The 21970-nt window shown below is 39.1% G+C and overlaps 2 pseudogenes across 2 annotated transcripts in view; both read left to right on the top strand.

The window, feature by feature from the left end:
• Positions 1 to 3757, top strand: part of LOC311600662 (leptin receptor-like) — a 52214-nt pseudogene extending 48457 nt beyond the window's left edge. The window contains exons 15-17 of the transcript XR_014783639.1: positions 418 to 600; positions 1929 to 2024; positions 3537 to 3757. The product of XR_014783639.1 is annotated as a leptin receptor-like (transcript). The remainder of the gene's footprint in view (positions 1 to 417; positions 601 to 1928; positions 2025 to 3536) is intronic.
• Positions 3758 to 13126: 9369 nt separating this feature from the next.
• LOC311599066 (leptin receptor-like) lies at positions 13127 to 21554 on the top strand (annotated as a pseudogene). Its single transcript has 3 exons — positions 13127 to 13210; positions 20123 to 20799; positions 21534 to 21554. The product of its transcript is annotated as a leptin receptor-like (transcript).
• The last annotated feature ends 416 nt before the right edge of the window (positions 21555 to 21970 follow it).

The following is a 21970-nucleotide window of genomic DNA, read 5'->3' as shown; positions in this document are numbered from 1 at the left end:
AGTGGGTTGAGATGTGGCCCATGCGATGGTCGCGTTGGCATTATGGGAATGGCCTCTTCATAGGTGCAAATGCACTGAGACCTTCTGAAAGGGCTCTGCCTAGGGGATTCTTTGAAAGTGTCACTCACCAGTGGGAAAGAAGAGCAGGTGGGAATTGGAGAGCATGGTTAATAGACTTGTGTGAGATTGCAGCTGAGAACAATTTTGATGCTATCAACACTCCACGTTTAGATTTGAGGTGGAATCCCTCTTCTTCTCCATGTCACAGACCACTTGTGCTCTGCATGTGTGATTTCCATGCTGTTTGTATAAATTGTCTGCCTCCTCTTCCTTCTCCATTCAGCTGCCATTTCTCAAGGCTCTTAGCAGATTTTCATTTATCTTGAATTGAAAATAACCTCCTTTTCTTCCCTTCAGTGAGTGTTGTGCAGTCACTCAGTGCTTACTCACTGAGCAGCAGCTGTGTGATCCTGTCCTGGACACTGTCACCTGCTGATTACAAACTATTATACCTGGTTATTGAGTGGAAGAATCTTAATGAAGATGATGGAATGAAATGGCTTAGAATCCCTTTGAATGTCAAGAAGTATTATATCCATGGTATGTGTCCAGTATTTTTCCTGGCTTAGTATGGAACTATAGATGGCAATTCAGATAATAAATTGATTAATGACAGCCTCAATATGAGGGTGCCAAATGCTACCAACTGACTTATAATCCAATTGCCCCATCAGAACATTTGCTGAATTTCTGTGAGCATTTTTCTTTTATGTTTTATGCAGATGCAATTAGATGCCTTAAATCTTCTCCCCAACCCTTTCTGTCAGAATATAGGATGACCGTATAACCTTTTATAAGTGTCTATGAGGTATTTACTTAGTTGAGCTTATACTGCTTCTGTCTTGCTTTTTAATGTCTTCTAAGGTCTAATGCCAGATTTCTCTCCACCTCAGTACCCAATTATAATGCCATTAAGCAGTGAGGGGCTGGCTAGGCTAGAAGTCTGAGGACTCTGAGCCTGATGACCTAGGTCAGTGTTATCATTGCAAGAGTGGCCTGTTACTCTGAGAGGTAAGAGCCAAGAGCAGTAACAGCTTCAGGCATCTAGAATTTAGCCTCAGGATAAATTTATTTGCACAGCACATACAGGGAACCAAGTACACCGTCACCGCTGAAGCTGGTTACTCTATAATGTAAGCAAGAGAGATGATGGATGCAGGCTTCTCAGAGCCCTGTCTCTTATGGGCTGCAGGTCTTATATCATTAGCATCTGCGGTAATCATCGCCAGATCTGTCTTGAACATTGTGCGGATCATCTTTCTCCATGTATTGAGATCCTCAGATAACACCAGAGAACGTCTTTTTGAGTGACATCTGCAGATTACTTTCTTTTTTGGTTTTTGTCCAAGATGGGTACCTCTGTGTAGTCTTGGCTGTCTTGGACTCACTTTGTAGACCAGGCTGGCCTGGAACTCACGTAGATCCTCCTGCCTCTGCCTCCCTGAGTTCTGGCATTACATGTGTGTGCCACTGCACCTGACTTTGCAGGCTCTTTTCAATAGGGAAAACGAAGTAAGCTGAACTCACTTAGGAAGAGAAACCTCCCTACTCTGAGGATGACAGGAGAAGGGATATCCTGCAGTCCTGGAGTAGGAAACTCAGAAAAAAAGGAAACGTGTCTTGAACTTGACCAAACTGGCTCATACTGGCTCATACCCTTGGAAACCAGTTATTTGTATCTAAGAGTTTTGAACACTTATTTGAAAACCACTATCATTTCTAGCAAACATGGAGTGTTTAGGTTATTTTTGAAATTCCTTTAGTCATCAAGTCAATCGTGAAATAGTGACAAGTGTTGTAACAGCATAGGCTGCAGTTTTCTATATAGATTTTAGTCTTACTTAACATGAGCTATATTTTCTTTTCAGATAATTTTATTCCTATCGAGAAATATCAATTTAGCCTTTACCCAGTATTTATGGAAGGAGTTGGAAAACCAAAGATAATTAATGGTTTCACTGAAGGTAAAAATAAATGTATTTTCCTTTTTAAAAAGTATTTGTGTGTGGTGTGTGTGATACTGATATTCTACATGTGCCTTACACCCAAGTACAGACCAGGGGACAACCCTTGGTACCCCATCCTTTCTACTGTAGGTTCCTGAGATTGAACATGGGTTGTTTGGCTTGCATTGCAAATTCTTCCCTGATGAGGTGTCTGCCAGCCTTACTTTACTTGTTTTTCTCTATGTGCTTTCTGGTTTGTCAGCAGTTATGCTATCACTGGATTAATTTCTTCCTTATAGGATCATGGAAGAGCTGAGATTTTTACCTAGAGGTGTTATTGGGTTGTTCAAGGAATTTCTTTCTTTCTTTTTTACCCTTTCTCTCTCTTTCTCTCCTTTTCATTCTTTCTTTCATCTAAAAATTGATCATTAAATTCACTGAGCATGCTCTATTTGGATTACTGCACTTACCCATGTTTTTTATTACTTTTAAAGTTATTAAATCCAAGTAACTTAAATGATGGAGTTTCAAAAGGGAAACATTGTAGTTGCTTCAGAATAATATTTATTACTCAACAATTATTTGCTGAACATTGTTCAAAGGACTGGAGACCAAATGGTGAACATAAGTCTGTCTTTGTGGGACTTAGTTCCCACTGCTACACAGGGAGTGATGGTCAGTGAATGTGATGATTATATACAGCACCAGGAGAAAGGCAAGGCTTTGAGGAGAGATACAGGAAATGAAGACATTGTTAAAACATGGTGAGGAAAGGATGGAAGTGGTCCTTCTGTGGGCTTTTGTGCTTGATCAAAGCTTTGAGTATGGAAAGGAAAAATATTGCAAGATATGGTGCCATTTGTCACACCGTGAGGCCTTAAGCAGCAAGGACACCAGTGTGTCTGCATCTGAAAAGATGAAGATTGGCAGATGCTGTCAACAGGGTCCACAGGAGCAGAAAGTGAGTTCATCATGGCACCTTTAACTGGCGGTCTGACTAATAAAGTTAAAAATGATTAGATGGAGAGGTCTCACAACTACTTAATCCTAAATCAATGTTTGGCTAGATTTCAAGTATAATATTAGTTAAAACAACTATTAATGTGGACACAATGTATTTTTATTTCTCTGTTAAAAATACTTATTTTAGTGTTTACATATATGACTGCTTGCCTAAACACATCTGTGCACCAAATGCATTCCTGACACCCCCAAAGATCAGAGCCAGAGCCAGGTATCCTGGACCTGGAGTTACAGATGGTTGTGAGCTGCCATGTGCATGTTGGGAAGTGAACCACAGCCGGTACTCTGAGCCCCTGAGCCATCATCTCTGCAGTTCCAACTTTCTTCTTTTTAAAGTTTCTCGGTGTTTGAAGGTAATATAGATATAGTGACATTAGCTTATGTGTATGTTTCTGTGTGTTTTGAAAGTAATATAAACATGGTCAAATTAGAATGCATGTTCTGCATGTGATTTTACAGAATGGTCTCTGTAAGTGGCTGGTCATTTGACTCATGTCTCTCTTTCAGGTGATAAGGACAGCAGCGGAATGATGCAGGGCTGTACGTGATCATACCGATAATTATTTCCTCTTGTGTCCTACTGTTTGGAACTCTGCTAATATCACACCAGAGATACTGCACTTGGTTAAAGGCCTCTGCCATAAACAGTATAACTTAAGTGTATTCAAAGTCAGTTATGATATAAAGCCCAACTCATAATATTTACAAATATAATTGCATTAAAAATGCTCTTGTATGTGTTTTATATGCAATTAACATGACACAAAAGAAAAGGTTGTTTTCAGGAAATGACTTTCATCTTGATATGACAACGTACATGTAAAAGCAGAATTCGGCTTTACATTTTTCCCCCTGTAACTGGGTGGTGGTTGTGCACAATTTTAATCCCAAAGCTTAGGAGGCAGAAGCAGGTGCGTCTTTGTGAGTTTAAGGCCAGCCTGGTCTATAAGACATCCAAGGATACATAAAGCAATCTTGTCTCAAAAATCAAAAGACAATAACAACAACAACAATTCTGTATATGCATTCAGGCATCAACTGACTCACAACAGGAAATCCCTCACATTGTGTTCTTAGGTTTGGTAACAGTGGCTTTTGGAGCTATTCAGTCTGGACCGGAACCTTTAGTGAGATCATGAAAGAGGGAAGGCATTACAATCTGAGCTGGTGCTGTAGTTGAATGGGTGGGCATGGGTGGGGGGTGGAACCATGTCAAGTGGGTTTGTTTCTCATATCCCATGTGATGGCCATTTAAAATGTTTTCTAAGGAAAACCTATGCAAGAGAGTTAGTTACTGAAGCATACAACTTTCAGTAAGAGGAGGTTGATTGTTAAGTTGTTCTTCATGGACATTTAGTGAACACTTTATGGAATCAAATGTAAACGTGGATGTGGCCCTACTGAGCTGAGCCAGTGGACCTGATTCTGTATGTGAAATGTCAATGTTTCTTCAGTCTGAACATTTCTGTAACCACAGTGCTGTAGTTCTCCTTTGCAGAATGAAAAAGTTGTTTGGGGAAGATGTTCCAAACCCCAAGAATAGTTCCTGGGCCCATGGACTTAATTTCCAAAAGGTCACTTTTTAAGTATTTTAACCCAGAATATCTAAGGCTGCACTTTAGGTAACATATGACTTCTAGATGTTTAAATATCTTTAAAAGGCTTCATTTTGCTCAACTCATTTTTAGCAGGTCTGTTCCTCACTTGTCCTTAACAATAGCTGGCTGTAGGCATTTCATCAGAGGAGACAAAGTTCTGCCCCTTATCCCATGGGAGTTGACAGCACATCTTTCTTCCTTCTCACAATACATGAAAAATAAATACCACAACAGAAAGTAACATTACAGATGATGAATAGATAGCTGACTCTTTTCTGTCAGTATAAATGAGCTGTCTTTTTTCAAAAGGCTTAGAAACAATTAAATATCACTAAATCAATTAAGTATAACTATTTAATATCCACAATTACAAGTACAATGATATTTTTAGACGCTATAATCTTCCTTCAGGACACAGAATAATAAAACTCACAGTGAAGCTGATTTGTAGGTGAAAGAAAGTGACCCTTGTGGCATTTAGAGGTCTTAAGCCTCAGTTATTGTTTTATGTTACAGCTGTACATATTTATGCATTGTAGGCTATTGCTGTCTTTGTGTTAACCCTGGGGTCTTCTGTCACCAAAAGCAGAATCAAACAACGAAACAAAACAAACAAACAAAGCTTATACTTGTTAGGTACATCATTTTAGAAGCAGGATTAGCTTCCCCATTTGGAGCTTATCCCGATAGCAACTATTCCATATGTTGGGATGGCCCTTCGGGAGAAGCACGTTTCATCTTCTAGCCTGACAAAGATATATAAATATAAAAAATGAAACAAAACTTGTGGGAAACATCTTGCTGGAAAGAGAAGAGAGAAAACAGAATGCTTTTAAAACTCTCTTCCATTTGTTTAAAATGCTGTTTGCAACTCACTAAACCAATCTTCCAATGTTCAAGTGGCATATGACTTGCAGTCAGCAGAACACTGCTTTGCAGCTTGTCCATGAATAAACAAGCACACACTCTTGTACACACCACAAGCAGCTCAACTGATTGAATCAGAGTCTTTGATCAGATGGAACAACACCCTGTTTTCAAAGGGGCAGCTGTGCAGCTTTGCATTCAATCATCTGTTCTGTGGACTCTTTGCTTTTCCTAATGCTAGCCTCTGACGGCTCAGCTGGGCTCTGTCACCCTCTAACCCTGGACTTCTTTTATTTCAGTAGTGTTCCCGATTTTTTCAACTAACAAAATATTATTCTTTTCTCTTCCACTATGAATTCACATGAGAACATTTTCACATATGTGTCATTTCTGTGTTTGTTCAGTGGGCATAGAGTGAGTATCTATAGATAATGAGAGATTGCTGCTAAACTGTAGGTGAACAGATTTTTAAGATATCCTTTCTGTTAAGAAATAAGAGTCAAGCTGAGGAGAGTGACTAGGGCTAAGTTGAAAGAGTAAGAACTTGTTGTTTGTTTTGGTTTTGCTTCTGTAATGATTGTTCATTTTTCACTTGCATATTCACTCATGTAGTCATTTTATTAATTAATAATAGTACTGAAAACCTGTCTCCCACCAATCACTTTGCTATACCTGAGGACTATATTGATAAGAAGAACTGTGTATGCCCCAGGGATTTGTCATCTGGTGGAGAAGGTAAACACTGATCAGTTTATCATTAGACATAACATCACAGCCTTAAGCAAGTGTGCTGAGGGTTAGGATGTGGGATGCTGACTTAAAGTATGGATGGGTATGAGTGGGCACAGGTAAGAGAGTAACATATGCCCTGGGTGTGATGGTGCACACCTGAGGTGCACACCTGGGATATGTATCAGGTTTTGGAAGGCTGAAAAAAGGGGATTATTGTGAGTTCCCGGCCAGCCAGGACTAGGTAGTGATTTTGTGACCAGCATGGGTTATATAGGAACACTGTTTCAACAAACAAGGAAAGTCAGGGGAGGCGGGGAGGAGAAAGATAAAAGTAGAAAGGGAGAGAGAGGGAAGAAAGTGAAATTGATATTTCAGCCAGACCTGGCTGATGAGTAGTCCTCACCTGCTGATGACTAGTCCTCACCTGGCTGATAACTAGCACTCACCTGGCTCTGGGATGCATGTGTAGACACCTGGCATGGTCAACTGCCACTGCATTCTCAAACAGGAAATAGAGCAGACTAGACACATTTACAGCTTAAACATCAGTTTCTATTTTTCAAAATAAAAATAACTAAATGCCCATCTACATAAGAACCCGAAAACATCACTATGTGCACACAGATCAATTCAGGGCCGTCCTCATCTTGCCTTTTAAAAGGAAGCTGAAACTCTCTCTCCCTCAGGCATGGCACAGTTGGCATTTTTACCTTCATGCTACTGTGAAAAAGGAATCTAGTTTTCACGAAAGACAGAAACAACCAGACTGACCTCAGCAAATATAGTTTGAACCTGTACCAGATAAATGTTTCCTCCCTTCCAGAGAATGCCTGGCAGAGATGAGAGGTGAATCAGCAAATGCCTTCAGACTCTGGCTTACCTGGCTGTGTCACTGCCACCCTCGGCTGTTCCCCCATTGGAGCTAAGTGTGTGGCACTATTCAGCTAGGTCCTGGAAGATATTTTAAGTACATTGAAATATCACTCTAAATTTTCAGTCTGGTAATTCTTAAATGATTATATATATATATATATATATATATATATATATATATATATATTGTTTTTTTTTTTTGTGTGTGTGTGTGTGTGTGTGTGTGTGTGTGTGTGTGTGGCACACGCATGCATGCAGGTACCCACTGATGCCCAGGGAAGGTCCCCATAGGCTCCAGAGCAGGAACTGACAGCTGTGAGCTGCCTGACATGAGTTCTGGGAAACACATTCAGGTCCTCTGGATGAGAAAGCCCTGTTAGTTGCATAGCCATCTTCAGTCCCTCAAGAGTAGATTTAAAAAAAAAGTGGGTTGTAAATATTCTCATTTGTGGTAGAGTCCTTATTTCCTTTGCAAATACTCTTTACTTTCTCATTTCCAGTATACGTTGTCACAGTTTTTATGTATTTCTTGGGTGCAACAAAGATACACTCTTAAGAATGAATCAATACGCCAGGTGGTGGCACATGCCTTTATTCCCAGCACTCAGGAGGCAGAGGCAAGTGAATCTTACTGAGTTTGTGGCCAGCTGGTCTACAGAGCAAGTTCCAGGACAGCCAGAGCTACACAGAGATATCCTTTCTCAAAAAACAAAACAAAACAAACAACAAAAAATGAACTAAAAATCACAAATAGGCTGGAAGGTGGGTTAGTAGTGGTCAGGGCAGAGCACACACTCAACAAATATTTATAAAATCTTGGATTCAAACACAGGTCCCTTTGAGAAAGTGATATACTTGCGATCCATTTCATATTAACATTCTGTCCTCTAATGTGGTTAATACTAAATCACAAACTCAAAGACAGAAAAGATGGTCAGTTGTATTTTGCACATATTTTTACACAATGAAAAACTGTAAGTATAGGATCTGACTATTTTCTAAGGGCAATATATGGGAAAGACAAAATTACCTTTGTATTTACAAGTGAACATGGGGTCAGCATCTTTAGTCATCAGGGGAATGCAAGGCCACAGGGTGCCCTCCATAGCTTGTGGGATGCCCATCACAGGAAGCACAGAAGCACTACACAGCAGAGACACTGAGGCTTTCAGAATGCTCATGGGGATGTAAAAACAGTACAGGCCTTTTAAAGAGTCTGTCAGTTCTTCCCAGCTTAAATCAGGTCTCAGCAATCTATTGTAACATTCATTAAAGAATTTTCAATAATACAGAACTTGAAAAAATCAAAATGGCTTTCAAATGATAAATGAATAAAGAAAATATGATATATCCAGCCAGGCACGGTGGAGCACACCTGTAATCCCAGCACTTGAAGAGGCAGAGGCATGTGGATCTCTGTGAGTTCTAGGCCAGCATGGACTACAACGTGAGTCCAGGACAGCCAAGGCTACCCAGAGAAACCCTGTCTTGAAAAACAAAACATCAAACAAACAAACAAAAAAGGCAAAATATATATATCTAATTCAAAACTAAAAAGACACTGCAAAATTGAAACAATTCAAATTGTTTCTAAATTGTACTTTAATATTGAAATACTTAAATATATACATTTAATGCAAAATTTTTCTTTAATTTGCTCTTCAAATCCTGATTTGAAAGAACACTACTTTTTACATCTATACTTGTAAGTCCTAGATATCTAATCTTATCTCTAAAGTATCCCTAAATAATTCTCTCCATTTTTTACCATTTTCCTTTCCTTTGGTTTATAATAAACCAAAAGCTACACTGCCTTGGTCACTGTTTTTTTGCTGTGAAGAGACATTATAAGAGACACTCTTTTTTAAAATTTAAGATTTTATTCTATTTTATTGGCATATACATTTATATTATTACAGGTAAGTAGAAAAATTACATACAGCAAGAAGAACCACAAAACATTCAGGGATTATATGAATGTTACATTCATGGTGTTTTGGCTAATTGCATTTGGCATCCTTGTGAAAAACATCTTTCCTATCTTGGTGAGTCTAAAAGTTTGAATGACAATATCTATGACATCTCATCTCTGTCAACCCAAAACCTGTATCTAGTCCTAAAAACATCTTAACTCCTAAACAGCTAAGGCTAACTGTAAGACTAAACTATTTGGTCTTCAACCCCATCAGAGACTTGAGAAGGAATGGAACTTAATTTCTTGAGTGAACCGGAAGTGCAGGTGAGTAGCTTCCAAAATGAGAAGGAAAAGAAAAAAATGACAGAGACAGTTTGCTGCCTGAACAGCCACCCAAAAAGAAAACATGCTTACAGTTACAGAAAGTTAGTCCATTGTAATCATGCTGAGAAATGTGGTGTCACACTGAGCATGGTGCTGGAGATGCAGCTGAGAGCTGTATATTCTGACCTACAGACAACAGGTGGGGGACAGCAATAGATAGATAGATAGATAGATAGATAGATAGATAGATAGATAGATAGATACAGAGAGAAACATAGAGAGACACACAGAGAGAGAGAGAGAGAGAGAGAGAGAGAGAGAGAGAGAGAGAGAGAGAGAGAGAGAGGGACTGGGCCTCGTGTGTGCTTTTGAAACTTCAAAGCTCACCTCCAATGACGTATGTTCTCTAACAAGGCCACACTAACGATTTCATACCTCCTGATCCTTCTCAGGCCATTCATGAACTGAGAATACAAATATATACGCCTATGGATGTAATTTTCACTCAAGCCAATCCCTAGTCCCTATAAGCTCATAGCTGTATCATAATAAAAATGATTTCATTCAGTCCAACTTCAAAAAACCCCATAGTCTTACTTAATCTCCACTTTATGTCAAAGACCCTCTCTAAAATCAAAATCAAAAAGCAGACTACATATTTCCAACACTCAATGGCACAGAATACATAATGACATTCAGAAAGAGAGGAAAGGGAGTAAAGTGAGGAAATATTGGACCAAGCTAAGACTGAAACCCAGCAGGGCAGGTTCCAAACTCTGTATCTCCATGTCTGACATCAAAGGGCTCTTCAGATCGCCAACTCCTTTTAGGTTCATTCACTACCACACTCTCTCTCTGTTGGCGTGGCTCCACACCACGTCTGCTGCTCTCCTTGGCAGGTCTCCAGTGACTCTGGCATCTCCAACATCCCCTGTTCTCTGATACAGTCTAGGCTTCACCTTCACAGCTTCACACAATGGCCTCTCTGGGCCTCCATGCAGAGGACTGCCCTGTCGTATGCTTGGTCTCAGTGCTTTTCTTCAACTGGGAGGAAGATTCTGTAACTCCTTTCCTATATCCTTGCTGCTAAAGCTGAGGCTGCCAACTTCTGCTTGTGGAGCTGCAAATTTGGCCCCTTCTTGTATTAAATTTGCAGAAGATTTCAGTTGTTAATGGATACCTTTTTTACTTAAGCTTAGCTGGGTAGGATCTTGCCCTGAGATTACTAGGTCAGCCTGGTCTACAAAGCAAATCCTCGACAGCCAAGGCTACCCAGAGAAACCCTATCTTGAAAAACAAAAATACCAACCAATCAACAAACAAAAAAGGCAAAAAAGAGATATATCTTTTATTTAGCATCAAACTAAATAAAATAGTTCCTTTATACATCTTATCTCCTTGAACACAGGGCTTGGCTCTAACCTGGTTGCTCTTTTTCTCCTCAAACAGCCCATTTTCAGTGTCTTTTTCCCTCACTTGCTTGGTTTTTGTTGTAGACTTGCAAAAGAGTGATCACTAATAGCCACTTGAGCAGTCAATACTAGGTACTCCTGAAATCTTCTCCGCCAGTGCCATTAACCTAAAACTTCCTAGCCCCCATCAGACTCTTAGGACAAGGGCCAAAAATAGCCTCATTTATTGATTTTTTTAAGGAAGGTCATAGACTTCCTTCAAAAGGTTACACCTAGTTCAAAAAGGCAGCGTCTCCTAATCCTTCTAATCATCTTCACACAGTTCATCAAGAATGGATGCCTGAGGTTTCCCTCTAACTCCCGCACTCATATACTTGCTCTCAAGAAAAGTTTTTAAATTACACGTTGAGCCTGGTAACAAGCAGTACAGTGGTACCATGTCGTTAATGATATTTCTCCCATGACCCTTTTGTATACAATACTTCCTTCTCTGTTTAAAATTTCATATGGTAAAGACAACACCAAAGTAGAATAAAGGATCTGAGGGGTCATGTTTCATGGTAGAACACTTGTCTAGCATGTGCAAGCTGTGAGCTCAGCCCTCAGCATGGAAGGAATAATCCCTGTGTACTATCATGGTGTCTTAAAGCTAACTAACTAACTAACTAACTAGCTAACTAACTAACTAACTAACTTACTTACTAACTAACTATCAAACAAGCAAGGCTGGAGACATGGCTCCTAGGTTAAGAGAACTGCAGGCTCTTCCAAAGGTCCTGAGTTCATGTTCCAGCAACCAAACAGTGGCTCACAACCATCTATAGTGAGATCTGGTGCCCTCTTCTGGCCAGTGTGTACACAATAATAATAAATATTTCTTTAAAAAATACAAACAAAAACTATAATGTTATATCTTTAAAGTTTCTATATTTGTTTTATTTCTCATAATAGGAAGTACAGAGACAGTTTGTCTTCCTCACTGCCCTTTCCTCTTCATCTCTCGATCATTTTTTCTGAGCAGGAATGTGTGTGTGTGTGTGTGTGTGTGTGTGTGTGTGTTATAATCTGCTTTGTGCTTTTGGACTTTCCTACATGCACTCAGGTGTGTCTCTGATGAGCAGAAATACTTTGAGCGTCCCTCAAGGTTGGCATACTACCTTTGTCATTTCAGACTCTGCTGAGATATCTCAGGGTTGACAGGGCTTTGACCAGGCCCCCAGACACCCAGTGGTTTCTCCATCCTGTGATCACAGCCTAATGACCCCCTTCCTTCCCACCCTGTGGGAGAGCTCATCATATTCATGCTTTCTGTTTTCTGAGCAGTACTCTACCACTGCTGTCAGGAAGCACAACTGCCAATGTTTGTTCTGGTGCATGCCTTGGCATTTCCATTTGCTTTCTTAAGGATTTGAAAAAATATAAGTGTGTAGCTCTTGCTTCACTCTACCCACAAATAACAATACTTTCAACTGTTTGCTTTTAATTTTTTTGATGTGTCACTTCTATGTCCCTAAATGCTGTCTGCTTCTAGAACTGCATGTGGTTGCTGCCACAGATTCACAGGCATTGGGGATTTAATCATCTGCTCACTGGTCTGTAACTTTTCCAGTTCTCTGCAACTTTAGAAAAACTTCATCTTTTTTTCTTCATAAAGAAACTCTTTTAACATACATATATATATATATATATATATATATATATATATATATTACATATATATACATATATATATAGATAGATAGATAGATAGATAGATATAATGACTTTTCTTCATTTTTCCTCTATTTTTTTAATCTTTATAAATTGTCTCTACACTGTACCTTATTTTGTATATGTGTTAATTGTTTTAAACCAGAAAAGAAAGAAACCACATTTATGTTGTTTTTAATGTAACTTTTGTTCCATGAGGAGCTATGTATTATAATATGATTGCTACATCTCTCTTTTTAAAAAAGATTTATTTATTATTATGTATACAGTGTTGTCGGTATGTACACCTGCATGCCAGAAGAGGGCATCATATCACAGTATAGATGGTTGTGCACCACCATGTGGTTGCTGGGAATTGAACTCATGACCTCTGGAAGAGCAGTCAGTGCTCTTAACCATGGAGGCATCTCTCCAGCCCTGATTGCTACCTTTCTTGTTGATTCCAGTGTCAAATAAGTTTTGTTTGTTTGTTTGAATGAGAAGCCTTCCATTTGATCAATTCAATGAAAACAAATTTTAATTGGCTTCATTTTCCCTTTTTAAGGCTTCTCCCTTTGTTTCTGTTCCTAAAATTTCTTATCTACCTATGTACATACCTACTATCTATAGTCTGTCTGCCATCCTAACTGGTTGTGTTTAGATTACATACATTGTTTTATACGGGCCATGTCTTGTCTTCGTTGGAGACTTTGCTGCAGAAATCCCCTTGTCATCTCACCCCCATCTCCACCAGACTTCAGTAGAATGGCTGTAGGTTATTATTCAGGCACTGGCTTCCAGCCAGAGCTGTTTCTCAGGTTTCTTTTCCTCCTCATCCTTGGTTAGATAGCCTCCTTGTGTGGCAAACCACTCTCGATGTGGTTTGTCTTAGTTAGGGTTTTTACTGCTCTGAAGAGACACCATGATCACGCAGCTCTTGTAGTAAAAAGCATTTAATTGGGGCTGGCTTACAGTTCAGACCTTTAGTCTATTGTCATGTTGGGAAACATGGCAGCATGCAGGAAGACATAGTGCTGGAGACGCAGCTGAAAGTTCTTCCTCCAGACCCTCAGGCAGCAGGAAGAGAAAGTGACACTGGGCCATCTTGAGCGTTCGAAACCTCAAAGCCCAGCCCCAGTGACAGACTTCCTCCAACAAGGCCTCGCCTCCTAATAGTGCCCTCCCTATGGGCCTGTGGGGGCTATTTTCATATAAACCACCACACTCTCCCCTTCTTTCCATCTGTCCTTCCTTGTAGTCTGTGGAATATGGATTTCTTGCCAATAGGACTCATCAGCCTTTCTTACCTTACTATCTGGAAGCTGATGTTACTTCTGCAGAGTAAGATGGCTACTCACACGTTCCCTCCTTGCTGGTTTTTTATAGCTTTCCCTTTTGAGAAACATTCTAGTTTTGATATTCTGAAATTTTCTGATTAATGTGGATTTTTCCATTTGACTTGAGTAAAGAGTCTCCAGTCTCTCTCTTGTCAGTGTTAAGACATTCCACTATTTCTTTGATCATTTCTTTCCTTGTGTCTTTTTCTTTTTGCCGCCTCCATATCTGTTGGCTCTAAGACCCTCTTGCATAACTGGAGTTTTTCTTAAATTCTGAGGCATTGTTACCTTCCATTTTCCAGTACAATTGTAGGATTGTTACAAAGCATGAAATTATTGTCACTGCCAAGGGCAGGGTCAGAATCTTCTGTTCTGCTTTCATGCCTCAGTCTTGGAGAGATACCAATTATAGGAGTTTTGTTTTAAAATTCTTGTGTTGCTTGCTTTTATTATCTCAGAATCTTCCCCAAATGTCTTTCAGTCCTTTGCTTTCCATTCATGTAGGATGAAGCAGAAAGGCAAGGGTGGTGGGATTGCTACCCCTTGTGCAGAGCTAGTGACTTAGGCACCCACACTCTGAGATGGCAGTGTTTTGCTGCTATGCTCTTCCTCCCTCCAGAGGTTTGAGAATAAACCGGTCGCTTTGGAAACACAGACCAGTTCTTATGCAAAGGCCTTTTGCCAACCATTTATATCCCTTCTGTGTTCAGCAGGGCTGACTAGCTCTCTCTGCAGTGGCTACCCATGGCAACCACGGTCTGGTCTTTAAGCTCTCCTTGCACATTTTCTCTGATGTGTATTCCTCTGATTGTTATCCCTTTTTAAAAATCGAATTTCAGAAATTTGTTGTATATTTTATTTCTCAGGTCATGTGTATTTCATTTATTCTCATGCTGGCATTCTAGCAGTCTCCAGAGATGAGAACAGCAACGGCATCCATACTGCTTTCTGGAATCAAAATCCTCTGTATGCCCAAGAGTCAGATTCTTAGAGATTGAATCCTTGATGTGGGAAAATATGTTAAGTATAAGTTCAAAACACTTGCTTTTTCTGTCATACCAGTTTCATAGCATAAAAGACGTCAACCTTCCTCAATTTATTTTGTATTTTTGGCTATTATTTTTTCTGCTAAATCCAAAAGTAGTTTCTACCTGTTTCATCTCGACTTTAACTTTTCCACACCATCTCATTAAAAAATTTTCAAATAAATGTTCTTATTAAAAACAAAAACACTTTGCGATAAATAAAACACCACACACCAAAATTAATCAGACTGCAAATCTATACAATTAAATGAACAATTAAATTAATACAAAACCAGGCAGCTGTCCAAAGCTCCATAAGGAGACTATCAAGGCTGGTGGATCTGGAACCAAGGGTGGGAGGGCAGGCTGCACAAACTGATGCACCAACCAAGGACATTGCTAGCAGAGAACCTAGATGCTCTGTTCAGTTATAGATGATGGACAGCTCATTCTCCATATGGGGAAGAGGAGGGGAGATGTGAGGACTACCTCTGAAATGGACTCTGGTGCCTGCCTGTGATTTGATCTCTGTCCCTTGGTGGGAGGTCCTGTGGGAACACAGAGAAATGGGATGCAGACTACCCAGATGAGACCTGATAGGCTGTGTTCAGATAGTGAGGGAGGAGGCCCCCACCAGTCAGAGGTCTGCGGAGGGGAATAAGGCAGAAGAGGCAGGGAGGGTGGGAACAGGAAGATAAGAGCAGGGGGATTATAATTGAGATGTATTGTAAATAAGTTATAAAAATTAATACAATACAGTTAGAACTGGCAATTGGAATGGAAGCTGTGAAGTTTCACTTTAAGTTATTTGTTTTACAGTATTTCAAGTGTTCTTTCCTTTCCTTTCCTTCTTTCCTATCTCTCCTTTCTGCTTTTCTCTTCTCCCTCCTCCTCCAGGCCCCATTCCTTTGTGTACCACACCTTCATCTGCAACTCTATTCCTTCGTGTACATCCATTATCTTTGTGCAACAGTGAACTAAACAACTCACTTTTTGAAGGCTAAATCTAAAACTAAGAGTCATGGGGAACTTTTCCTTGGAACCTAGAGGGTTCATAGACTTTCAATGTGCTATAGGGCTCTAGACAGACAGCCTAACAATGGCACATCTGGGTCAGAAGCATCTGGAAACAGCTAGATTCTTCTTGGAAATGTATAGAAGAACAGGCTAAGTCTTGGTCAGAGTTTTATTTAGAGACAGCCCATCTCTGTCAGTCATATCACTGGCCTAGCAGTGTGTGACTCGCTCTCTTTTATTTTCTTCTTCCTTCATAGTGCCAGGTAATAAGGGGCCCAGAGAGACTATGGACTAGTCAGGTTAAGTCTACCTCGGTGGTTGTTCTGCTTCAATGGCCGTCTACCTTAGTGGTCAGGCCAAGGACGATGAAGGTCACTCTTCCACTTCTGTTCTTGCTTTGGAAATGTTTTTTACCTTCCACTGTATTGTAAAAGAGCTGAGTCAGGGTCTTTGCTTTGTTCTAGTTATCAATATAATCTTAACCTAATCATTTTGCAGGCATCAATCCATAGTCCAAGAAATGGAAGAGACTTGGATCAGAAAATTTATTGAGAAATGGATGTTTTAGAGTTCATGATAATGTCTCTGGGATTCCACTTTTGACCATTACATTACTATTTTTTCTTAAAAATCAGCATCCAAACTGGGCAGTGGTGATGTATGCCTTCAATCCCAACACTTGGGAAGCAGGATAGGCAGATCTCTGAATTCCAGGCTAGCATTCCAGGCCAGCCAGAGCTACAGAGAGACCCTTACTCAAATAATAATAATAATAATAATAATAATAATAATTATTATTATTATTATTATTATTATTATTATTATTATTATTATTATTATTATTATTATCATCCATGGTCATTGTGGCACTTTTCAATAAAGTCTGTTTTAATTTATTATGTTTTTTTTCTTCACTCAACTCTTAGTCTCTTGTACCCCTCAAACTCTTCAGTATTACTCTTGATTCATTCCCTTTTAATTCATATTTATTTAACCCCTGTTACTTTACTTACTCTGCTATTGATACTGTAGTTTTCCCTGCTGGAGAGATCAGTCTGTCCTTAGGGTATCTATGGCATCCAGAAAGAGAGTGAGCAATGTCCCTCCAGACACTGGCTCCCATCTCTTCTAAGTGTATCACTGCAGTATAACACAAGAACCTAAAGCCTGTGATCATGCAAAGACAAGGGGTTGGGAATCTTTTATCTTTGGCTTTCTGAACAACCTTTTTATTTTGCTTTCTTATTTTGTTCTGTTTTATTTAAACAGAGAACGGACATTCTTTGAAGGCTCTCATGACCACTACAGATAAACCTAATCTGCCAACTTCCCAACAGTCCATAGAGTATTAGAAGATGTTTACATTTTGAAGGAGGGAAGCAAACCTAAACTATTGTTTGAATTACTAAGAAGTAACATTTGATGAGTTTAGTAAAGAAGCGTACATTTGTGGCCACGATGTAGGTTTGATGTGGTTCAGTTGGGACATAAGCTTGGTTTTCAGGGCATCTAAAGTTTAAAATTAATATTCATGGTCTCTGCTTTCTATTTTTTATTTTTAGTGTCATAAAATGTTAATGGTGGTAGGCTGGAGAGATGGCTCAGAGATTAAGAGCACTGACTGCTTTTCCAGAGGTCCTGAGTTCAATTCCCAGCAACCACATTGTGGCTCATAATCATCTATAATGAGATCTGGTGCCCTCTTCTGACAGGCAGGTGTGCATGCAGGCACAGCACTGTATACATAAATAAATAAATAAATAAATAAATAAATAAATAAATAAATATTTTTAAAGATGCTATAAAAATGTTAATGGTGTAACTATTGCTGTCAGAGCCTATTTTCTTGCATATCACCAAATATGGTAGATATCGCTGTAACTACGTGAATTCTAATAGGCAATTTCTGACACACAATTTTGCAAAAACTCCACATACCAATTGCAGGGAAGGTATTCAGTTTTTTCTTCTATGTGTGAAAAGTTCCATATTAGATTTCTTTATAGACACATGAATTGATGAATTTGAGTATTCTCTTTCATGTATCAAACTTGGAACAATCTAGGAGTTTCAGTTTTCTATAGTCTTGAAAATGGCTTAAGTTCTGACTTTGATTTTAGTTTAAAGAAAGCCAGCACTTGTAGTTTGTGCTGATTACAGAGCAGTGGGTGCTATGATTTATATCAGAATAACCCATGCACCCAGGTCAGGTTGCTCAGAGCAGAAAAGAGTGCCAGCCTCCATAAGCCTAGTTTATTCCCACTGAGTTAGCCAAGACTTCTGGCAGACAAGGAAATGTGCAGAGAAGGAGAACTTCCTGGAGTTTTGTAAATAGATCCCAGTGAGGACAGGGTTTTTCTCCCTGAAACACAGATCACCAAACATGTGTGTGGGATGTTAATATCGTGTGGGCTTTATTGCTTACACTCAAACTAAGGCAAACTGATGGACACAAATAATTTCAAATTTAAGGTCTGTGGGTCACTTAGATGTGATTGGTAATTTTATTTGGATCTTAAAAATTGTTAAATTAAGACACTACAAAGGCTGTGCCCCCACTTTCTTTTTCATTTCCTATTAATAGACATCAGTGTAATAGAATGCCTAACTGTGAATTTAAGAAGGTTCTTTTTCAATTCTTCTATCAATAGAGGGAAATAAATTTTGAACAATTAAAAATTTTAGAAGATTTCAGACCACTGATAAGGAACAGTTCGGTAATATGTGGTTAAAAATTTGAAAATAATACCTTTCATAAGAATGCTTTTTTAGATGGCCCTGGCCTGTTCTACAATTAATTACTCAGTAGGAAGCTTTAAGGACCAGGAGTATTGGAGACAGATAATTTGGGGAACACCTATGAGCATGACCACATGCTGTGTGTTGTTTCTGTTTTTCCATATTGATAGAAAGAAGATAATGAAATGAGTAGATCAGATGCTGAGCTCACATAAATTTTAGAACAACTCAGGTATATAAGTAGTAAAAGCATGTAAGAAACAATACAATGTTTGAAGGAAATCACAAATGTGTAGCTTCTGTCAGAAACAGTGAAAGTGGATCAGTTCTCTCACCATGTATCATTTAGTTACAGTATTTTTATCATTCAGTATTTCAAACCGTACATATGTCTATGCTATTATTCTATTTAGAGTTCAGTATATTTATTCCTTTATGGTTTTAATCACTAATATATTTCAGTTAAGAGTTTGCAACTGCTGTATTTTTAGATGAGATACACTTGCTATCATAAAGAACGTTTGAATACATCATTATCTCAGGCCATAAATCAGAATTCATTTTATTAGCTTAAAAACTGTAACACTTAAAAGCTAAATCACATGTATGATGTATGAACTGAACACATCTTCTGTTTAGTTGTGTTAACTATTCAGTGTGATGTATCTGCAATATTTTTTATTTTACAATTTGATGCGTTTACATTGTTTGTACTCAGCCTTTTTGCACACAGATTTTTTGATTTGTAGCTTCTTGGCAGGATTTCATTGTGATGTAACCCTTGCTCTTATATATATATATACACACACACACACCATGTTGCACATTTGTCTTGCGTGTTTTGTCTTCATACCATGTGTTCCATATGGTGTATCTTTACTTGAAGTTATGTATAAGAATAAGTGTTTCCAAGTCTGTTGATGTCTCTCTCACCATCATTATCTTCAGCAAGTCAGTACCATCACTTGGCATTTTCAGATAGCTTCCAGCAGGTTCTCACTGTGACCAAACACAGGTATGTTGTGTCAAGTCAGCCACTGTCACTCCACCTTCGCACCTTATCCTGTGATATAAAGTAGTTGTTAACACTTTCTTTGAAAAACTTGTTTTGCTTGTTCTGTTGCATTTCAACCCTATTTTAATGCTTGGAGATTAAAGTTTTAATTTGTAGAAACATAATTTACTGTAAAATAGAGTGACTTTTCAGAAGCACGTATTTTCCAGTCACAGTAACCAAGTTCCACCGAGAGCTAAGAATGGTTCACTTACTTGTGTAGCCTATGGCCATGATTGAGTATCAAATTCATTTTTACTCATGAAGAGAGTTCTGTGTGTTTATGTTCATAGCATTTGAAGAACTCAAGCCCCAGATTTTCTTGTATGATTTTGAAAAACTGAGACTGACTCTCCTTTCTGATTTTTGAGATTTTAAAGTTTCAGCCCTAATTGTGTCCTTTGTGGTTGACTGATAGACCTTGGTGTTGACCTTATATGCTTGCCTTTCTACAAGTATGACAGAATGAATTTGTAACTTACTGAGCATTAAAATGTGTCTTTTCTTGTAGCCTGGAACATTTGAGCATCTTTTTACCAAGCATGCACAATCAGTGACCTTTGGTCCTCTTCTTCTGGAGCCTGAACCCATTTCAGAAGAAATCAGTGTCGATACAGCTTGGAAAAATAAAGATGAGATGGTACCAGCAACTATGGTCTCCCTTCTTTTGACCAGTCCAGACCCTGAAACGGGTTCTATTTGTCTTGGTGACCAGTGTAACAGTGCTAACTTCTCTGGGTCTCAGAGTACCCAGGTAACCTGTGAGGATGAGTGCCAGAGACAACCCTCGGTTAAATATGCAACATTGGTCAGCAACTCCAAGCCAGTTGAAACTGATGATGAGCAAGGGCTGATACATAGTTCTGCCAGCAAGGGTACCTCCAGCAAACACTCCCTACTGAGAGCATCTTTCTCTGGCACCTCCTGAGAGATATAGGCCCAAGCATTTTTCCTATTATCACATCAGCAACTCAGCATGATTTCCCCACAACTTTCATTCTCAAGGTGGATGAGGTTTTGGAACTGGAGGGAAATTTTCCCGAAAAAAATCATAGTGAAAAGCCTGTTTATTATCTAGGGGTCACGTCAGTCAAAAAAAATGAGAAGATGGTATGTTTTCTGCTGCTGCTGCTGCTGCTGCCGCCTCTGCCACTGTTGCTCCGATCCGATAAAATCCGTGCTCCTCCCGTGTGCAGGGTCATGCAGGTCCTCCGCACCCTGGTCCCTCTGAACCGTGGAGCACTCCTGCTGCCGTGGTGTGGGGACCTTGGTGTTCCTGGCTCTGAAATCTGTTCAATTCCCTGAATTCTTCACTGGAGGTTCCAAACATGGTCCATACTGCTCTCCACCATCTTGGGACCCCTGCCCACTTTTTATTCTTAAGGATTTAGTGTGTCTGATTTTATGTTGAGGTCTTTAATCTACTTGGACATTAGTTTAATACAGGCTGGTAAATGTGGATCTATTTGTATTTCTCATAAGTGGACATCCAGTTGGACCAGCACCATTTGTTGAATGGTGTATTTTATCCATTGTATGGTTTTGGTTTCTTTGCCAAAAACCAAATGACCACAGGCATGTGGATTTATTTCTGGGTCATTGATTGGATTCCATTGGTCAACTGGTCTATTTCTATGCCAATACCATGCCATTTTTATTACTGTTCCTCTATAGTATAACTTGAGATCAGGGGTAGAGATTCCTCCAGAAGATCTTTTATTGTACAGGATTGTTTTATCTATCCTGGGTTTTTTGTTTTTCCATATGAAGTTGAGAATTGATCTTTCTAGTTATGTAAAACATTGTGTTGGTACTCTGATAGAGATTGCCTTGAATGTGTAGATTGATTGCTATTGATAGGATGGCCATTTTTACTATGTTAATTCTCTCAATCCATGAGCATTTTCTGATACCTTTTTCAGTTTCCTTCTGCAGAAAGGTGAAGTTTTTTATGTTAATCTTTCACTTGCTTGGTTAGAGTTACACCAAGATGCTTTATATTATTTGAGGTCATTGTGAAGGGTGTGGTTTCCCTAATTTCTTTCTCAGTCCATTTGTCATTAGTATACTGGAGGCATACTGACTTTTTTGAGTATATTTTGTATCCTGCCACTTGGCTGAAGTTATTTAAGAGGTGTAGGAGTTCCTTGGTAGAATTTTGGGTCACTGATGTTATATTATCATATCATCTGCAAATAGTGAAACTTTAACTTCCTCCTTTCCTATTCATATCCCCTTGATCTCCTTTAGCTGTCTTATTGCTCTAGTTAGGACTTCAAGTAGTATATTGAAGAGAAATGAAGAGAGTGGACAGCCTTGTTGTATCCCTGATTTCAGTGGAATTGATTTAAGTTTCTCT

This window comes from Acomys minous (genome assembly GCF_964271855.1).
Source record: "Acomys minous genome assembly, chromosome: 6".
Taxonomy (NCBI): domain Eukaryota; kingdom Metazoa; phylum Chordata; class Mammalia; order Rodentia; family Muridae; genus Acomys; species Acomys minous.
Note: the sequence above shows the minus strand (reverse complement) of the source record. Positions and strands in the feature narration are given on the sequence as shown.